Below are 20,429 nucleotides of genomic sequence, written 5' to 3'. Positions count from 1 at the left end.
AAATAGAGTAGAATGCACACTGTGAAAGCACTAGTGCAGTATTTTATATTGCAGTTTCTGGAGAATAGTATATTTATTGATGATATCTGTGGATGGCAAGCGATGTGTATGGTGACAGGGTCAGGCCAGATGGCTACAGGAGAGTGGTAGAAGGCAAATATATTAGCCTCAGATTAAGTAGGTCCCCTTTCCCTGGGTAAGGTAACAGGGAAGGTTCCAGAACAATCAGGAACTTTCTGGAAACAATTAAGGCAGACAGGCTGATTAGAACACCTGCAGACAATCAAGAAGCTGCTAGAATCAATTAAGGCACACTGATCAGGGCATCTGGGTTTAAAAAGGAGCTCACTTCAGTTTGTGGTGTGTGTGAGGAGCTAGGAGCAAGAGGTGCAAGAAGCTGAGAAAGAAAGGGTATGCTGCTGGAGGACTGAGGAGTACAGGCATTAACAGACATCAGAAAGAAGGTCCTGTGGTGAGGATACAGAAGGTGTTGGGAGGAGGCCATGGGGAAGTAGCCCAGGGAATTGTAGCTGTACCAGGTGGCACTCTAGACAGTTGCTGTCCACAGGGTGCTGGGCTGGAACCCAGGGTAGAAGGCGGGCCTGGGTTCCCCCCAAAACCTCCCAACTCCTGATCCAACACAGGAAGATCTCTGAGGCTAACAAAATCCGCCAATAAGCGCAGGACCAACCAAGGTAGAGGAGGAACTTTGTCACAGCATGAATATTTTGATGACATCCAATGTTTACAGGACTGTCAGTATTTTGAGCTATTTTTTTGGGGACTTTTATGTTACTTGTATAATGAACAAAAAAACCCAAGCATTTGTTATTGGGCCAGCCTAGTAACCCCTGGTGATTAGCACTGTCCATATTGCCAAGCAAAATATCCAGGTCTGATTTGTCAGCACAATCTCTTACTTGCCAAGCTGAAAGCAGCGAGGTAGGAGTGAATCTGAGGGAAGAGAGGATCTCACATTGTTCTGCACCTGTTACCACAATGGGAGAAGTAGAAATGAGCTCTGAAGAGTTTCTCATCAATCCTCCTACCCTGAGAAGCTTGGCACTGTGAAGAGACTTGAAGATGGCATGCAAGCTGACTTTTTTCAGTGGCACACTGCCCAGGTCCTTGCCACCGGTCTGGAGGGCTCTGCATTTTAATTTAATTTTAAATGAAGCTTCTTAAACATTTTAAAAACCTTATTTACTTTACATACAACAATAGTTTAGTTATATATTATAGACTTACAGAAAGAGACCTTCTAAAAATGTTAAAATGTATTACTGGCACGTGGAACCTTAAATTAGAGTGAATAAATGAAGACTCGGCACATCACTTCTGAAAGGTTGCTGACCCCGATAAGCACTTTCCTTACTTTTAATGAACTTGACATTTTGCTGTAATTTTAAGGAGTGGATATACTCAGACAGAAATTTAGTTCTATGACGTGATGTTGCTTCACATTCTCTGTCTCATAGGTTCTCAACAAAGCTGAGACCAAATGCCATTGTCTGAAAAGATAGGAAGAAATAAATAAAAATGATGATGCCAATATTTGCACCTACCAAGACAATTTGATTTAACACTATCTCATTTTCCTCTGACTTGCATTTTATTCCAAACTTGTTTAGTGTGAAGAGACTATGAAACTGTGGCGGTATCATCCAAAATGGAAATTGTGACAGATGGCAATAAAAAAACATAATGAGCCCTATTATGTTTTATTATATTAGACTCAGGTTATTGTTACGGTTACAATCTTAAACTCTGTTTTATTTTTATAGCTACGATAGTACTTAATGTTGCCTTTGCATAGCCAGCTGCCTTTACAGAACCCAATGTCCTTGACTGTTTAATGCAGCTGAACCATAGAGCAAATAATATGTTTAGTGCCCAAAACTGATTGTTGAAAAAATCAGAAAAGAAAATAAACTGGAGCTTCTAAAACATCAGGAAATAGAAAAAGTGATGAGAATGAAGGAGAACTTTGAAAAGGCTGGTTCAAGCAACAGCCTTCTTTAAGTTAGGGATCAGCAATGGGGGAAGAATATATAGGATTTTTTTATGTTTTCTACAGAAGCATGGCAACTACAGTTTGGAAATAATTTAATTAAAATAATCTTATTGCTTACTTGATATAAACCAAAGCACACATGCTAATAAAGGAAGTCAAGTGAAGAGAGAGACAACCTATTAACTAACTTTCTAAAGTGGATAGAAAGCTGGCTAGATCGTCAGGCTCAACCTGTTGTGATCAATGGCTTGATGTCTAGTTGGCAGATGGTATCAAGCGGAGTGCCCAAAGGGTTGGTCCTGGGGTCAATTTTGTTCAACATCTTCATTAATGATCTTGATGATGGGATGGATTGCACTTTCATCATGTTCGCGGATGACACTAAGTTGATGGGATGGATTGCATTCTCAGCATGTTCATGGATGACTCTAAGCTGGGGGGAGAGGTAGATATGCTGGAGGTTAGGGATAGGGTCCAGAGTGACATAGACAAATTGAAGGACTGAGCCAAAAGAAATCTGATGAGGTTCAACAAGAACAAGTGCAGAGTCCTGCACATAGGACGGAAGAATCCCATGCACTGCTACAGACTGGGGACCAACTGGCTAAATTGCAGTCCTGCAGAAAAGGATCTGAGGATTACAGTGAACAAGAAGGTGGATATGAGTCAACAGTGTGCCCTTGTTGCCAAGAAGGCTAACAGCATATTGGGCTGCATTAGTAGGAGCATTGCCAGCAGATCAAGGGAAGTGATTATTCCCTTCTATTTGGCACTGATGAGGCCACATCTAGAGTATTGTGTCCAGTTTTGGGGCCCCCAATATGGAAAGGATGTGGACAAATTGGAGAGAGTCCAGAGGAGGGCAACAAAAATGATTAGGCGGCTGGGACCAGGGCCGCCCAGAGGACTTAGGAGACCTGGAGTCTTTGGCGGTGGAGGGGCCCCCACTTTGGTGGTAATTCGATGGCGGGGACTCCTTCTGCTCCAGAACCCGCCGCCGAAGTGCCCCGAAGACCTGCGGTGGGTGTCTCCCGCCTCCAAATTACCGCCGAAGAGCACTGCACTTTGGCGGTAATTTGGTGGTGGGGGACTCCCACCGCGGGTCTTCAGGGCACTTCGGCGGCGGGTCCCAGAGTGGAAGGACCCGCTGCCGCCAAATTACCGCCGAAGACCTGGCTGCACTTCGGTGGCGGGTCCCGCTTCGGCGGTAATTTGGCAGCGGGGGGTCTTTCCACCCTGAAGCGGAAGGAACCCTGCTGCCGAAGACCCGGAGTGGAAGAAGCTCCGGGGGCCTGGGCCACGCCAGAGTTTTCTGGGGCTCCTGGAGCGAGTGAAGGACCCCGCTCCAGGGGCCCCAAAAAACTCTAGTAGGGGCCCCTGCGGGGCCCAGGGCCTGGAGCAAATTGCCCCACTTGCCCCCTGCCTGTGGGCGGCCCTGGCTGGGACACATAACTTATAAGGAGAGGCTGAGGGAACTGGGCTTATTTAATCTGCAGAAGAGATGAAGGGTGCTGTCAAATCCCCCTCCCTTACTCAACTATCTAAAGGGGAGTTCCAAAGAGGATGGAGCTGGGCTGTTCTCAGTGGTGGCAGATGAGACCATTGCTTTTTGTTCTGTCAAGTTGCAGTGGGGGAGGTCTAGGTTGGATATTAAGAAAAACTATTTCATAAGGAGGGTGGTGAAGCACTGGAATGGGTTATCTAGGGAGGTGATGGAATCTCCATCCTTGGAGGTTTTTAAGGCCTGGCTTGAGAGAGCCCTGGCTGGGATGATTTAGTTGGTGTTGGTCCTGCTTTGAGCAGAGGGTTGGACTAGATGACATCCTGAGGTCTCTTCCAACCCTAATCTTATATGATTCTGTGAATTGTTTCCTTTCCATAGAAAAGATGTCTGTTACTATTGTTAAAGTCTGATAAGAATCCTGACCTTTGCCACAAAGTGCATCTCTGATTCAAGCCATTAATATGTAAGCAAAGATTTAGGACTGACAACATCATAATTCCTCTATGGTTGCTACATTCGACTTTATCAATCTTTTTACAAAGAGGCAGAAGAATACCCTTTTTCTGGTCATCAAAGGTGATATTAGTGCCTGATGGTCTGGAAGAGCCTATGATAGAACAATGTCTCGCCTATCTTCAGCAATGTACTGACTCAGGCTCACAGAGCTTGGCTGCAGGGCTAAAAAGTGCTGTGTAGACATTCAGGCTTGGGCTGTATCTTGAGCTCTGGGACTCTTCAAGGGGGGGCTCCAGCTCAATCTTGAAAATCTACACAGCAATTTTTAGTCCATAGCCCAAGCCTGGCAAGCTGAAATCAGCTGATCTGGAACAGGTGCAGCCATGCTGAGGGGCTTCGTAACCTAATAGTCCAGTAAACCTTTGAAATGCATTATTTTCAAGTGTATCCCCAAATAAAGTTCTCTTACCCTGCTGGTTGGGTCCCAGTGAGCTGATGCCATGCTGTCTTCCTCACCTTTCTCTCAATTTGCTTTTCCTGTTGACTCAGATGCAAATGTAACTTCCTTTGTTTCTGGCAGACAGGTAAAAAAGAGCTCTGTGTAAGCTCAAAAGCTTATCTCTTTCTTTCACCAACTGAAGTTGGTCAAACAAAAAATATTACCTCACCCACTTTGGCTTGGGCATATCAACATTCCTTTGTCTAGGACAAACTTGTTTATTAAGTATTCTGCCAAAACATATTTTAGGAACGTATTTCCAGCACACCATTCATCCATACATCACACAATGATATTATTGATTGGTGTATCATCAGCTTTCATTTGATACTACACACAACACTCTTTACAGATAAATGTTATAAAACTAATGTAGTAATTGAGTCAAACCTGGTAGGAGTTTACAGAACCATGGGCCCCCTGCCAGTTGGCATTGAGGAACTCCTAGGGTCACAGTTCTGAAGTCAAACCCATTTAGCCTTTGCTTTTGCTCTCAACAAACCTGTCTTGCAAAACTCAGATTGAGTTCTTGCTTTTTTCTTAGTCCCAAGTGCGGTGAGCATTTCCACATGATCCAGGGACAATGGTTGAAGGGCTGAGACCCCAGCACCAACATGACAGTGGTCAGCACCGATGACTTAAAACAATGCCATTCCTCATCAGATCACAGTCGAAGTGTGGCTTTAGGCTCGAATGCTTTAGTAGCATTGAGCAGTTCAGAACAGAAAGCCATCTGCAGCTCAGCTCTAATAAGAGTTTGAAATTGAATTGGACTGTTTATGGCCTGCTAACTGGCCAAAGGTGGATTTACTTTTGTCCTCAGAAGCCAGTGGTCAGTGTCAAGCTCAGCACCTCTATAAACTTGTACATCAATGACTGTTCACTGCCAACAAATGTTAACAAGAACATAACTGGTAACAGTCCTATTGAAATTGTTCGGGCTGTACCAGGTCAATTTGTGAATCTTCAGATGATGGATGATGTCATTGGGAGTTGCAGATTCCAGGAGTCATTGGTAGTTTCTATTTCTGTGCCTGCTACCAACCTTCTTGATTGTACTTGCCCAAGCGTTGTTACCCTTTCCTCCCTGCATATTAAGGATTATTTACAGTTGCTGGTAAAAATTATCTGCAGTTGCATCATTGGACTTGGTGTTGGTGGGACTATACACAACAATGATGGTAGGATGTCCACAATGGGTACAGAATTGAATACTGAATGTTAGACAAACTTGCAGCCAGAGCAGGGCTGCTCACTCAGCTACAATGACTAACCCTTCCAGCACAGTCTGCATTGACTCATCCCTCAGGCACATGCTGCAGCAGCCTATTCCTGGGCAGGGTTCGGGTCAGATGACCCACAGGCACTGGTATTTCACCCTCAGTACCAGAGCTGCAAGCCTGCAACAGCACCATTCGGCTAGGAACTCTCCTTCTCTCTTGTGGTGTTACAGTCCCTAGGCTTCCAGCCTTCCCTTGATCCCATCGCTGTTCCTTCCCTAGCCTTGCCTGAGCCTTGTTCTAGCCCAGTTCAGGCCTGTCTATGCCATATTCTGAGCCTGCTCCAGCCCTGCACCTGCCTCCTGACCCCCAGACATTTGGGATTACTCCATCCTGGCTTTGACCTTGGGCTTGGTTTTGGACTCTTACTACAATTCTGATTTGGCTTGTCAATGGACTCTGATCCTGTCTCTGGACCCCAGTTTCAGCATTGCCCTTGACCAGATCCCAACTCTCCATCTGGCCTCGACTTTTGACACCTGTTCTTGACCACCACTCCAAACACCAGGCCTAACTGCTTAGAACCTAGTGCCTGATGCACACACCTTGCACTGTCTGTTGGGGATTGGGTAAAAGTACAACAGACACCCCTGCTGGAGCAACATATTGGGGCAGTGTTAGAACAAATATGTATAATTCTCAACTTTCTTTTCACCACTTCCTAGCCAGAGCTCTTCAGATAAGGTGCACATATCAATGTTCAGTTTGTCAATTGCCTGGTGAAGAGAATATATTTGGCCACTTCGGACAATGTTTGGACATTCCAGGCACGAATTTTGCATTTGCCATCAATGCACAGGACACGGGGATGTCTCTTTCACAAGATTTCAGTAGTAATTTTCACCTCAGTAGCAGAGACAAATTCTTGACAATTTTGGCTTCAAGGACAATTCACCAGATTGTCACAATTAGTCAGTAGAAATACCCTCATGATGTGAAGGTGCTAACTCCAGTGCAGCTTTACATATGGTCATTCAATCATTGACTAGATCTTTATCTTGAGACACCTTTTGGTGAATATGGATGAATTTAATGAGCCATGTCCAACACTTTTTATAGATTTCCATCAGAACTTTGATTCACTGTATCAAGAGAAGAGGCATCTGAGGATGCAGCTCAGCAGCCCTGAGAAGACAATGTTGTTGATAGAAGAACACTGTAATGAAATGGACAGTTAAATTTGAGTTAATGACAGGTACTTGGCACACTTTCCTATTTCCATGGAAGTTCAGCATCCTGTCACCATCATTCATTAATGGCATTGATTGGTTGATGCAAAAGCTTGAGGAGTCAGCTGTTGTTGGTATTGAGCAGAACACTATTTTGCTTCAAGACCTTGATGTTGATAAATTGGAGAAGTTTCAGAGAAGAGCCACCAAAATGATTAAAGGAATAGAAAACATGCCTTTATATTGAATGACTCAAGGAGTTCCATGTATTTAGTTTAACAAAGAGAAGGTTAAGAGTGATTTGATTACAGACTATAGACACCTACCTGGGGAACAAACATTTAAAAAGGGCTCTCCAAGCTAGCAGCAAAGGTATAACATGATCTGATGGCTGGAAGCTGAAGCTAGACAGATTCAGACTTGAAATAAGGTGTACATTTTTTACAGGAATTATTTCAGAGAAGTTCTATGGTCACTGCTATACAAAAGGTCAGACTAGATAATCAGAATGGTTTGTTCTGACCTTGGGATCTATGAACCTTGAACACATGGAGGACATTGCCTTGTTGGCTCAGTTTGGTATATTGCTGCAGCTTATGGCTGTTGTGGTTGGACAAGAAGCAGCAGTGCATTTTGGTCTGGTTATTAATCCAGTTAAAATGAGTTCACTTGCTATTACCATTAAGCAGTCTCTGACTCTACATTACAACCAGCTCAGTTTTAACCTGACCAGATGGGATATCAAATAGGTGGCAACTGTCAAATACTGGGGAAGCATCATAGACAGTGGTAGAGGATGCTCTACAGATGTGGATTCTTGTATAGCAACAGAAGCCACCAAGTTCTGGTTCCTTCAGGGGCCTCTGTCGAGATGTTATGACATCAAACTTACCATGACACTGTGGCTCTATAGAATCATGGTTACACCAACTTCATTGTATGATAGTGAACTTGATGAGCACTAGATGGATGTTTTTGATTCTCTCTGTCTTTGCCAGCTGCTCCATCATAAGTGGCAGTACAAGATCAGCAATGAAGGTGTTCTTATCTGAACCCAGCAACTATCTCCATCAGCACAGGTTTGGTTTTGATGACTTTCTTAGTGCAGGCATGTTATTTGGATGGCAGACTGGTAAATTATGAATCAGTTTTACCAAGGAATGTTGCTAAACAGTCAGTGATTGTGTGGTTGCCAAAATCTTCAGTGACATAATAGGATCACAAGTGACAGACATAAACTGAACATTCATCCAGACCATTTTAAGGACCTTGCTAGCTATTTATCTGGGCAATGCTTGATCTGCAAGCAGATTTGGGATCCCTTTGAAATATATCATTATGATGATGATGAATGTCTGACATCATAACACTGCACACTATATTACGTCATAAAACTACTTGCGATCTCAAATCTTGCAGACTGGGCCCTTAGATACAGCTAAGCAAAAACTTTGTAGACACTGTAAAAAATGGACTAATAAACGTCTATTAAACTTTTTCCTTTGATTCAATATTAACCCTGTGTCCCATCATGATGTTAAGTGGCACTCTGCTTTTGGTACCATCTTTCAGTCAATGTCCTGATTTATATGAGATTATAAAAGATCCCACAGTAAGAGTGCATAATCACGAGATCACAAAGAAATACAAAACTTTTCAAGTCTGTGTTGGTGGTTCAGATCCAGCCAATAAGGATTTAAAGTTGTTGTTTTCGTTGTTATGTGGAGCTGGTCAGATTATTTTCCCCACAAAAACGGTGACTTCTTATTTAAAAAAAAAAAAAGAAAATAAAAAAGGGCTGAGTGTACTAACAATGGGGACTAACAGGCATTCCTGGTGGCATTCTCAGAAGAATGGTCAAGGACTGAATGGGAATAGAGACTGAGCTTCGCTCACCCTAACAGAAGTGGCCCTGGCAGGTCACAACTTTACACACAGGCTGGGAGGTGTAAGGAGATTCATTGCTACTGATCATACCATATCTGTTCTTTGCATTTAGTGCACTTCCCTGGACACTATTATGTGCACTAAATTCATTAGGAGAAACACCTATTCTATAGATCAGTGGTTCCCAAACTTGTTCTGCCGCTTGTGCAGGGAAAGCCCCTGGCAGTCCAGGCCAGTTTATTTACCTGCCGCATCCGCAGTTTCAGCCAATCACGGCTCCCACTGGCCGCGGTTCACTGCTCCAGGCCAATGAGAGCTTCTGGAAGCAACGGCCAGTAAGTCCCTCGGCCCACACCACTTGAGCAGCTCCCATTGGCCTGGAGCAGTGAACCGCGGACACTGAAAGCCGCAATTGGCCGAACCTGTGGACGCAGTAGGTAAACAAACCAGCCCATGCTGCCAGGGGTTTTCCCTGCACAAGCGGTGGGACAAGTTTGGGAACCACTGCTATAGATGTATGTCTACTAGCGAAATAGTGTCACTAATAACACACAAAGATTTTCGGTCACTCTCTGGAAGCATAAGTGCATCGGTCACAGTGTTCTTATTAAATTCCAATTGTGTAATTGCATGCTTCCTGATAAAAAATCCACATATAGTTTTATTTTTGATAAGGTATTCTACAACTCCATTACCAAACTGTTGACTAGTGTTGCTGAGTGCTGTTAAACAGTTGCCATTTCCCATCTCAGAGAGATGCGTTTCAATGTTGGGTGAAACAATTCTTATAAAGAAACAATTTTGCACTTGAAAGAACATGTAACTCCTAGTCATTTCTCAATGGGAGCAGTGTGTATGCATCAGAGGGCAGACTATGGCTTGTAAAGTTTGTAAAGGACGTCAATAACGAAATAAAACATGCTATATAACAAACTATTAGACACAGATCTGCAAAGATATTTAGGCTCCTAAGTTCCATTGAGATCAATCAAAGTTAAAGAGTCTAAACACCTTGGAGGACCTGGACTTAAATCTTTATTCTTGAGTCTGTCTGAATGATGATAATCTGTTTAATTGTTGTTCTAATGGTTGTTGTTTTGCCATTATTTTAATTCTGTGGTCCCATCCCATTTCATTAGCTTGTACAACCTTTATCCTGTTTGACTTCTGTGTCTTTCATTGTTGCCCCTGCTGTGTATTTAATGAAATACAGCTCATGCAGAATAGTATAGTTTAACTAATTTGGAAGAAAGTATGTTGTTGTGAACCCTGAAGATGAGTTAGTATATTTAGTCTGCATCACTGCTAATTCAGTCTGCTTGTAGAGGATGATCAGAATGTGATTACTTGTTCCTGCCTGTCCCAACACAGAAAGAAATCAAGATGTTACTTCAGATTTACCATTAGTTGATCGATTGTATGTGAGGTCCATTTTCCATCTTTTCTTCAACAACGTAGAAAACTCATTACCCGTAGTAGCTATCATAACCTTAGTCCCAGATTTGGACCTTAGAGTCCAAAATATGGGGGTTAGCATGAAAACCTCCAAGCTTAGTCACCAGCTTGGACCTGGTACTTGCTGCCACCACCCAAAAAATTAGAGTGTTTTGGGGCACTCTGGTCCTCCTGAAAAACCTTCCCTGGGGACCCCAAGACCCAAATCCCTTGAGTCTCACAACAAAGGGAAATAATCCTTTTTCCCTTCCCCCCTCCAGGTGCTCCTGGAGAGATACATAAAGCTCTGTGAAACTACACAGAGTGACTCCCCCTCTCTGTTTCCAGTCCTGGAAACAAAAAGTACTTTCCTATTCCCCCAGAGGGAATGCAAAATCAGGCTAGCAATCCAACACACAGATCTCCCCTGATTTCTTCCTCCCACCAATTCCCTGGTGAGTACAGACTCAATTTCCCTGAAGTAAAGAAAAACTCCAACAGGTCTTAAAAGAAAGCTTTATATAAAAAAGAAAGAAAAATACATACCAATGGTCTCTCTGTATTAAGATGATACAATACAGGGTCAATTGCTTAAAAGAATATTGAATAAACAGCCTTATTCAAAAAGAATACAAATCAAAGCACTCCAGCACTTAATTTCATGCAAATACCAAAGAAAAGAAACCATATAACTTACTATCTGATCTCTTTGTCCTTACACTTAGAAACAGAAGACTAGAAAGTAGAAACTACTTCTCCAAAGCTCAGAGAAAGCAGGAAGACAGACAAAAGACTCAGACACAAACTTCCTCCACCCAGAGTTGAAAAAATCCGGTTTCCTGATTGGTCCTCTGGTCAGGTGCTTCAGGTGGAAGAGACATTAACCCTTAGCTATCTGTTTATGACACGCCCCCCAAATTGCAGACAGTGGGGAAGCTCACTGGCGGCGATTTCCTTCTAGAACTTTAAAATAAACAGATTACTACAACACATGCACCTTTACATATACCACTAAGTATATGACTAACAGACTTCTACATTTTAAGAACACTTTTTAACTACTGAATTCTGGGAAACTCTCACGGGAGAGAGCATCAGCAACTTTGTTAGAAGCTCCTGTGATGTGTTGAATTTTAAAATCAAAATCTTGGAGAGCTAAACTCCAACGAAGAAGTTTCTTGTTGTTCCTCTTGGCAGTATGAAGCCACTTTAGTGCAGCATGGTCAGTTTGTAGTTGGAACCGCCGTCCCCAAACATATGGGCGTAGCTTTTCCAGGGCGTACACAATGGCATAGCATTCCTTTTCACTGACTGACCAGTGACTTTCCCTCTCAGACAGTTTCTTGCTGAGAAACACGACAGGATGGAAGTTGTGATCTGTTGCTTCCTGCATGAGCACTGCTCCTATACTACGCTCAGATGCATCTGTGGTTACTAGGAATGGCTTGTCAAAATCCGGGGCCCTGAGCACAGGGTCAGACATGAGCGTTGCCTTAAGTTGGGTAAAGGCCTTTTGACACTCATCAGTCCACTTAACTGCATTTGGCTGGGTTTTTTTTGGTCAGGTCGGTCAGTGGGGCAGCGATTTGGCTGTAGTGTGGTACAAATCGCCTGTAGTATCCAGCCAAGCCTAAGAAGGATTGGACCTGCTTCTTGGACCATGGGACAGGCCACTTTTGGATAGCATCCACCTTGGCCTGTAGGGGGTTTATGGTTCCTCGACCCACCTGGTGCCCCCGGTAAGTCACTTTGTTTTGGCCTATTTGACACTTTTTGGCCTTAACAGTTAGTCCTGCCTGCCTGATGCGCTCAAAGACCTTTTCCAGGTGTAGTAGGTGTTCGGGCCAGGAGTCTGAAAAAATGGCCACATCATCGAGGTAGGCAACTGCAAATTCTCCCAGTCCAGCTAGTAGACCATCTACCAGCCTCTGGAAGGTGGCGGGTGCATTTCGAAGGCCGAAAGGAAGGACATTGAATTCATACACCCCCGCATGGGTGACGAATGCTGACCTCTCCTTGGCAGGTTCATCTAGCGGTACTTGCCAGTACCCCTTGGTTAAGTCTATTGTAGAGATGAACTGGGCACGTCCCAACTTCTCCAATAGCTCATCGGTACGTGGCATTGGATAGTTGTCCGGACGAGTTACAGCATTTAGCTTACGGTAGTCCACGCAAAAGCGTATTTCCCCATCTGGTTTGGGTACCAGAACCACTGGAGATGCCCATGCACTGGTAGATGAGCGGATTATACCCATCTGTAGCATGTTCTGGATCTCCCGTTCTATAGCAGCTTGGGCATGAGGAGACACTCGGTAGGGTGGGGTTCTGATTGGGTGAGCATTACCTGTATCAATGGAGTGGTATGCCCGTTCAGTCCGTCCTGGGGTGGCTGAGAACAATGGGGCGAAGCTAGTGCACAGATCCTTGATTTGTTGCCGCTGCAGACGTTCCAGGGTGGTTGAGAGGTTCACCTCTTCCACGCCACCGTCTTTTTTCCCGTCGTAGTAGACACCGTCAGGCCACTCAGCATCCTCTCCCTGGACTGTAAACTGACAAACCTGTAAGTCTCTGGAATAGAAAGGCTTGAGAGAATTAACATGGTACACTTTAGGCTTTAGTGAGGAATTGGGAAATGCTATGAGGTAGTTTACAGCTCCCAGGCGCTCTTGGACCGTGAATGGCCCTTCCCATGATGCTTCCATCTTATGGGCCTGTTGCGCCTTCAAGACCATAACCTGGTCTCCTACCTTGAAGGAACGTTCTCTGGCATGTCTGTCATACCAGGCCTTTTGCTCTTCTTGAGCATCCTTTAGGTTCTCTCTAGCAAGGGCTAAAGAGTGTCGGAGGGTGCTTTGTAGGTTGCTTACAAAGTCCAGAATGTTAGTTCCTGGAGAAGGCGTAAACCCCTCCCATTGCTGCTTCACCAACTGTAATGGCCCCTTAACCTCGTGACCATACACAAGTTCAAATGGTGAAAACCCTAAACTGGGATGTGGTACAGCCCTGTAGGCAAACAGCAACTGCTGCAACACTAGGTCCCAATTATTGGAGAATTCGTTGATGAATTTTCGTATCATGGCCCCCAAAGTTCCATTGAACGTTTCCACCAGGCCATTGGTTTGATGGTGGTATGGGGTGGCAACCAAGGGATTCACCCCATGAGTTTCCCACAGTTTTTCCATGGTCCCTGCCAGGAAATTAGACCCTGAATCTGTAAGGATGTCGGAGGGCCAACCTACCCTGGCAAAGATGTCTGTTAAGGCCAGGCACACAGTGTTAGCCCGGGTGTTGCCTAGAGCTACTGCTTCCGGCCATCGGGTAGCAAAGTCCACTAAAGTCAGTATGTACTGCTTTCCTCTGGGCGTCTTTTTTGGGAAAGGGCCCAGAATATCCACAGCTACTCGCTGAAATGGGACCTCAATTATGGGGAGTGGCTGGAGAGGGGCCTTGACCTGGTCTTGAGGCTTTCCCACTCTTTGGTATACCTCACAAGACCGGACATACTTGGCAACGTCCTTGCCCATCCCCTCCCAGTGGAAGGACTTCCCCAACCGGTCCTTGGTTCTGTTCACCCCAGCATGGCCACTGGGATGATCATGGGCTAAGCTTAAGAGCTTCCCCCGGTACTTAGTTGGAACCACCAACTGTTTTTGCGGCTGCCATTCTTCCCGGTGTCCACCAGAAAGAATTTCCTTGTATAAAAGTCCTTGGTCTATAACAAACCGGGATCGATTAGAAGAGCTGAGAGGCGGTGGGGTGCTCCGTGCCGCCGCCCACGCTTTCTGAAGGCTGTCATCTGCTTCCTGCTCAGTCTGGAACAGTTTCCTTGAGGCTGGGGTCACCAGTTCTTCCTCAGACTGTGGACTTGGGCTTGGTCCCTCTGGAAGCGATGTAGGTGATGGGGTTGTTTCCGTTGCTGGTGAACCGCTCTCCGCTGGTGCACCTGAGGGTATTTCAGGCTCTGGCTGAGCCTTTTGGGTATGGCTGTCTTTTGCTTCTGCCAGTTCTGGCTTGCTGGCGCCCTCTGGCGTTGAGTTTGAAGATGGGGTTGCACTTGCTGGTGCTGGTTGCTGTTCCAGTTCCGGGCCTGGGACTGGAGGTGCTGTGGCTGTTTCAGTGGTAGGCATGGAATCCGGGTCCACTACCTCTGTCTGGGTCTCTGGTAACACAGACGGGGCCTCTGTGGACGGCTCAGGATCAGGAATGGGTCTGGAAGCTTGCCTGGTTTGGCTACGTGTAACCATTCCCACTCTCTTGGCCCGCCTCACCTGGTTGGCCAAGTCTTCCCCCAGTAGCATGGGGATAGGATAATTGTCATAGACTGCAAAAGTCCACATTCCTGACCAGCCTTTGTACTGGACAGGCAGTTGAGCTGTAGGCAAGTCTACAGCTTGTGACATGAAGGGGTAAATTGTAACTTTGGCCTTTGGGTTGATGAATTTGGGGTCAACGAAGGATTGGTGGATAGCTGACACTTGTGCCCCCGTGTCTCTCCACGCAGTAACCTGCTTTCCGCCCACTCTCAAATTTTCCCTTCGCTCCAAGGGTATTTGAGAGGCATCCGGGCCTGGGGATCTTTGGTGTGATGGTGGTGTAATGAATTGCACTCGCATGGTGTTCTTGGGACAGTTGGCCTTGATATGTCCCAGTTCATTACACTTAAAGCACCTTTCATCTGATGGGTCACTGGGCCGAAGTGAGTTACTGGAGACTGGTGAGGTGGAAGAGTAGGGCGTCTGTGGCTTGACTTGGGTGGTATGTGGGGTCTTTGGCTGTCCTCTGTTGTAGGGTTTATGGTCTGTGTGCCCCCTGGGGTAATCGTTCCCCTTGACAGTAGCTTTCTTGCTTTCTGCCAGTTCCATCCATTTGGCTCCAATCTCCCCCGCCTCAGCGATATCTTTGGGATTTCCATCTTGTATGTACCGTGTGATGTCTTCAGGAACACCATCCAAGAACTGCTCCATTTGTATGAGGAGGTGCAGTTCTTCCAAGGTTTGAATGTTGTTTCCTGTTATCCAGGCCTCATAGTTTTTTGCAATGTAGTAGGCGTGTTTGGGAAACGACACCTCTGGTTTCCACTTTTGGGTTCTGAAACGCCGACGGGCATGATCTGGGGTTATCCCCATTCTGTATCTGGCATTGGTTTGAAAAAGTTTATAGTCATTCATTTGCTGCTTAGGCATTTCAGCTGCCACCTCTGCTAAAGGTCCACTGAGCTGTGACCTCAATTCTACCATGTACTGGTCTTCAGGAATGCTGTACCCAAGACAGGCTCTTTCAAAATTTTCCAAGAAGGCCTCGGTGTCATCCCCTGCCTTGTAGGTGGGAAATTTCCTGTGCTGTGGAGCAATATTTGGCGCCGGGTTGTTAGGGTTGGCTGGCACAGGCAGCCCAGCTTTTGCCAACTCCAGTTCATGTTTTCTCTGTTTTTCCTTCTCTTCATTCTCTTTTTTTGTTGTTTTTCCATTTCTCGGCGGTGGGCCAACTCTTCTTCTTCTTGTTTCCTTCGGTGGGCGAACTCTTCTTCTTCTTGTTTTCTTTTGTGCGCTGCCTGTTTGATTTGTTCTTCTCTTTCTTTCATCTCCATCTCTTTTTGTTTTATTTCCATTTGTCGCCTGTGTTCAGCTTCTTTGAATTGCTCTTCGGCCTCAATTTTTGCCTTAGAAGTCATGATTCCTGTTTTCTTGTGTTGGGGTGCCCTCCGGTGTTTATCTTCTGAACTGCAGGTTCTCTGTTGCCTCCTGAAGTCTGCCTAGCAACAGTGCCTTTAGCTAATCTTCAATGTTAAGTAAACCTGAAAAACCACTTTATTTGCATGCATATAGTGCTGGAACTTGCCTCCTAATGGGAGGGCTATTGCATGACAAAAGACCCTTAACAGTCTGGTAATGGCTTCTTGCTTAACATGCAAGCCACAAACTGCCAGAGAGAGCAGAAAAAAAAAATTCTCTCTGGTTCCCTTTTAAAACCAACTGTTTCTCTCTGCTAAAAAGCCCTTAGCAGAGAAAAGAAAAATATAATATTCCTACTGGCTTCTGGATTCTGTCTAGATCCCACCGCTGCCACCATATCATAACCTTAGTCCCAGATTTGGACCTTAGCGTCCAAAATATGGGGGTTAGCATGAAAACCTCCAAGCTTAGTTACCAGCTTGGACCTGGTACTTGCTGCCACCACGCAAAAAATTAGAGTGTTTTGGGGCACTCTGGTCCCCCTGAAAAACCTTCCCTGGGGACCCCAAGACCCAAATCCCTTGAGTCTCACAACAAAGGGAAATAATCCTTTTTCCCTTCCCCCCTCCAGGTGCTCCTGGAGAGATACATAAAGCTCTGTGAAACTACACAGAGTGACTCCCCCTCTCTGTTTCCAGTCCTGGAAACAAAAAGTACTTTCCTATTCCCCCAGAGGGAATGCAAAATCAGGCTAGCAATCCAACACACAGATCTCCCCTGATTTCTTCCTCCCACCAATTCCCTGGTGAGTACAGACTCAATTTCCCTGAAGTAAAGAAAAACTCCAACAGGTCTTAAAAGAAAGCTTTATATAAAAAAGAAAGAAAAATACATACCAATGGTCTCTCTGTATTAAGATGATACAATACAGGGTCAATTGCTTAAAAGAATATTGAATAAACAGCCTTATTCAAAAAGAATACAAATCAAAGCACTCCAGCACTTAATTTCATGCAAATACCAAAGAAAAGAAACCATATAACTTACTATCTGATCTCTTTGTCCTTACACTTAGAAACAGAAGACTAGAAAGTAGAAACTACTTCTCCAAAGCTCAGAGAAAGCAGGAAGACAGACAAAAGACTCAGACACAAACTTCCTCCACCCAGAGTTGAAAAAATCCGGTTTCCTGATTGGTCCTCTGGTCAGGTGCTTCAGGTGGAAGAGACATTAACCCTTAGCTATCTGTTTATGACAGTAGCCTTTTCAATTTTTGAAGAAGTCTTTAATTTTGATTGTTTTATTTTCTTCCCTCAACATGATGCCAAAACACCATATAAATTCTTATATTTGATATGGAGTGACATGCAATGATCTTTGCTCATGTAAGAATAGACTGAGTTATATATGCAAAGCAAGACTGGTCAATTTTAGATTTCTTATTGGTTTAATTAAAATCCTCTTTTTAGTGGTTGGTTTTTTAAAGTTCTTTCACTACGCAGAGCAAAGATAAGAAGATGTTTCTGGTGTAGTTTTCTTTTTTCCAAAAATTACTAAAAAAAAAAAATAAAGATCAAATAAATCAATATCTATATTTCTAACTGAAAGGAATTTGTAAAATTTACAAATATTTTCAGTATTTCTGTGAAATTTTCACAAAGTTAAAGCCAGCCTGGTTGTCCAGCTGTAATTGAGCCCATCAGTATAGGATGAAGAGCCTGAGACTCTCATGCAACAGAAGGATATCATTTTCTAGACTTGTTGGCAGTTTCACATTTGAAATAAGTCAAATATATGGTGATAAAAATTAGAGGAAGAATTCTTGTTTCATGAAGCACAGATATAGATAGATAGATAGATAATATGCTTGACAGAAATCTCCATTTAGCAAATGTAATGAGGCTCAGCTTGGTCAGAAAACATTTCATGTATGTTATTATGGACACTACACTTACGTATTTTGCAGAGGGCCAATTGGAATCCATATAAATAAATTAACATATTGCCTTATAACTTCAAACTAATTATACAACTGTGAAGAAACATAACATGGATAGTTATCTATTTCAAATAAAAGCTAAACCATTTTCTCCATAATGCACATTGGCAAGAGTGTGTTGTAGACAGTCTCTAAAAGCTCCTGAATCCCAATAGACCCCCATATTTCCCTCCCGGCTGTTAAGCATACAAAGAATTACACTGACCCCTGTCAACCTGAACAAATACAGACTAATCCTGTATTAAAAATAAGGAAGCATATTTAATTCTAAAGACACGGTGGCTCCCCCAAACTCCCAGGCAAGCAATTTTTCTATTTCTGTGAATAATCTCTGGTGTTACATTTTTGCCTGATATAATTTGTGGTGAGCCACAGTCTTAGTCAGCCCTTATTCACTATCACTCTTGAATGAGTCACTGCACCAAAATGGCCACTGCAGAATAATTTTCACTCAGTTATATCCCAGCCATGAAACTTCACAAATTTTATGAATTAATAAACGCTTAACAATGAAACTACTTAGCACCTTCCATACTTATTATCTCAAAACACATTTCAAATGTTAATGAAACCTTACAACATCCTGGTAAGGTAAGTAGTGGTACTATTCCCATTTTACAGTTTGGGAATGTGAGAGGATGAATGATGTGGTACCCAATAAATAAGAAGTTAACTGTAGCTCAGGTTCACCTTTGACTTTCAACAAGTGATCAGAGGAAGGGGCTGCTTGAAAGATTATACTACACTTAGCAATGCACTAAGTCAGTCTTCTTGGTGATTTTCTTCCAGGCAACACTATTTGGGCCACCACATTTTAATTTTTGTTCCACATCACACTCCATTACCTATTGAATAAATTGGAAGTGGAATGGTTTGTTTTAGATAAGAGGCAATATAGGACAGAATCCGGCAATTTGTCTTTAACAGCCCACAGCACATTAGTGTTTGCCCATTGATGGTTGTATTGGCACTTATATGGCTTCATTTTCCCAAAGGAAAATAAAATAAACTTCAATGTGTAGCTTTTAATCACCTGTAGCTGTTTTTATCAGAAAATTAACTAAATGTTCAACACTTGTCTTCTAAAACTCTTGAATTGGAAACAAATCACTGAAAGTAATAAAATAAATAACTTTAAAGCACTGTTCTCTTTTCCTAGTTCCATTGGTTATTAATGATCTTTGTATACATTTAAGACAAGACTGCCTGGCTATACGTTCACTACCCAGACCTGATGTTACACTGTCTCGACAAGTTAGCATATGGTGAATTCATATCAGTTTACTCAGTACTGTGCTGCAGTGGTGCACTGGATTTTGAGAATACTGAGTAGCATTAATCTATATCATAGAGGCTCTTGAAACATTTCTCTGGCTAAACTGAAGCTGCTTGGAGTTAATGGGATATAAAAATAAATACATATTAAAATTCTTGTCCTTATGAATGGTGAAAACAAATTTGGAAGCAAAGAAAAGAAATCTAGCTTTGATACCTCTGCCTCCTTTCAGCATGGTGTGTGTGTGGGCCCTGAAGCAAACTGATTTTCATTAGATGAACATTCTAGAACCTAAGAAAGTACTAAAACCACTCTCTCTATTGCCAACAGATGGAATATAACTAAAGGTAGGGAAATTATTAAAGTTTGGAGAAAACCAAAGGCATAAGGGTTACATAGTAAAAATAGGTTACATAGTAAAAAGGGTTACATAGTAAAATGGGAAGTTAGAAATAAATGGATGTTCACAGGGAATGTTGGGCATTGTGGAAACCTGAGATGCATGGCTTGGACCTTTGTGGGCACAGATCCTTCATTTATACATACAGTAGCTGAGCATAAAGATTTTTCAACTTCGGGAGCAAACTGAAAAATGAGGGCAGGAAATACCGGTTAATTCAAACCAAAACAATTTAAAAAAGAAAAATTTGTCAGAGGAAAACTCAAAACAATTTCATTTTCAGTTGTCCAAAATATTTCAGTCAAGTCATAAGAATTTCTTTGAGTGTTTTGTTTCAGTGTTGGTCATTTTGGGTCTTATTCCTTTTTTCTGTTTTTGCTTTTATTTTAAACTGGCCAAATTTAAAACTGAAATGCTGTTTTGAATCAAAGTCAAAATAAAACATTTCAAACCAAAACAGTTGAAATGTAACATTTTGATTCTTTTGATTTTTTTTTCCCCCCAACCATAACTATTCAGTACATTCAACTCAAATTCTACAATAGTTTCAAACCCGGAAACTGCATTGGGGGGCGGGAGGGTGGAAGAAGGGAAGGGATTACCAAAGGAAAATGTCACCCAGCCCTAATTGCAATAATTGTAAATAATTGTATGCCTAACCTATAGAAAATCAGGTCATTTAAATTTATAAAATGCTCTGAGTTTCTGACTGGTTTGATATAAATGTAAAATATTTTTTAAATTGTCCGTTGTAGGAGAAAAGAATATACAGTTTGCACTTACAAAGTTTCATTCTCTTGCAAATTTCTACTGGTCTGAGAGTTGTTCCTTGTACTTAG

This window comes from Gopherus flavomarginatus, chromosome 3 (genome assembly GCF_025201925.1).
Source record: "Gopherus flavomarginatus isolate rGopFla2 chromosome 3, rGopFla2.mat.asm, whole genome shotgun sequence".
NCBI classification, from domain to species: Eukaryota; Metazoa; Chordata; order Testudines; family Testudinidae; genus Gopherus; species Gopherus flavomarginatus.
Note: the sequence above shows the minus strand (reverse complement) of the source record.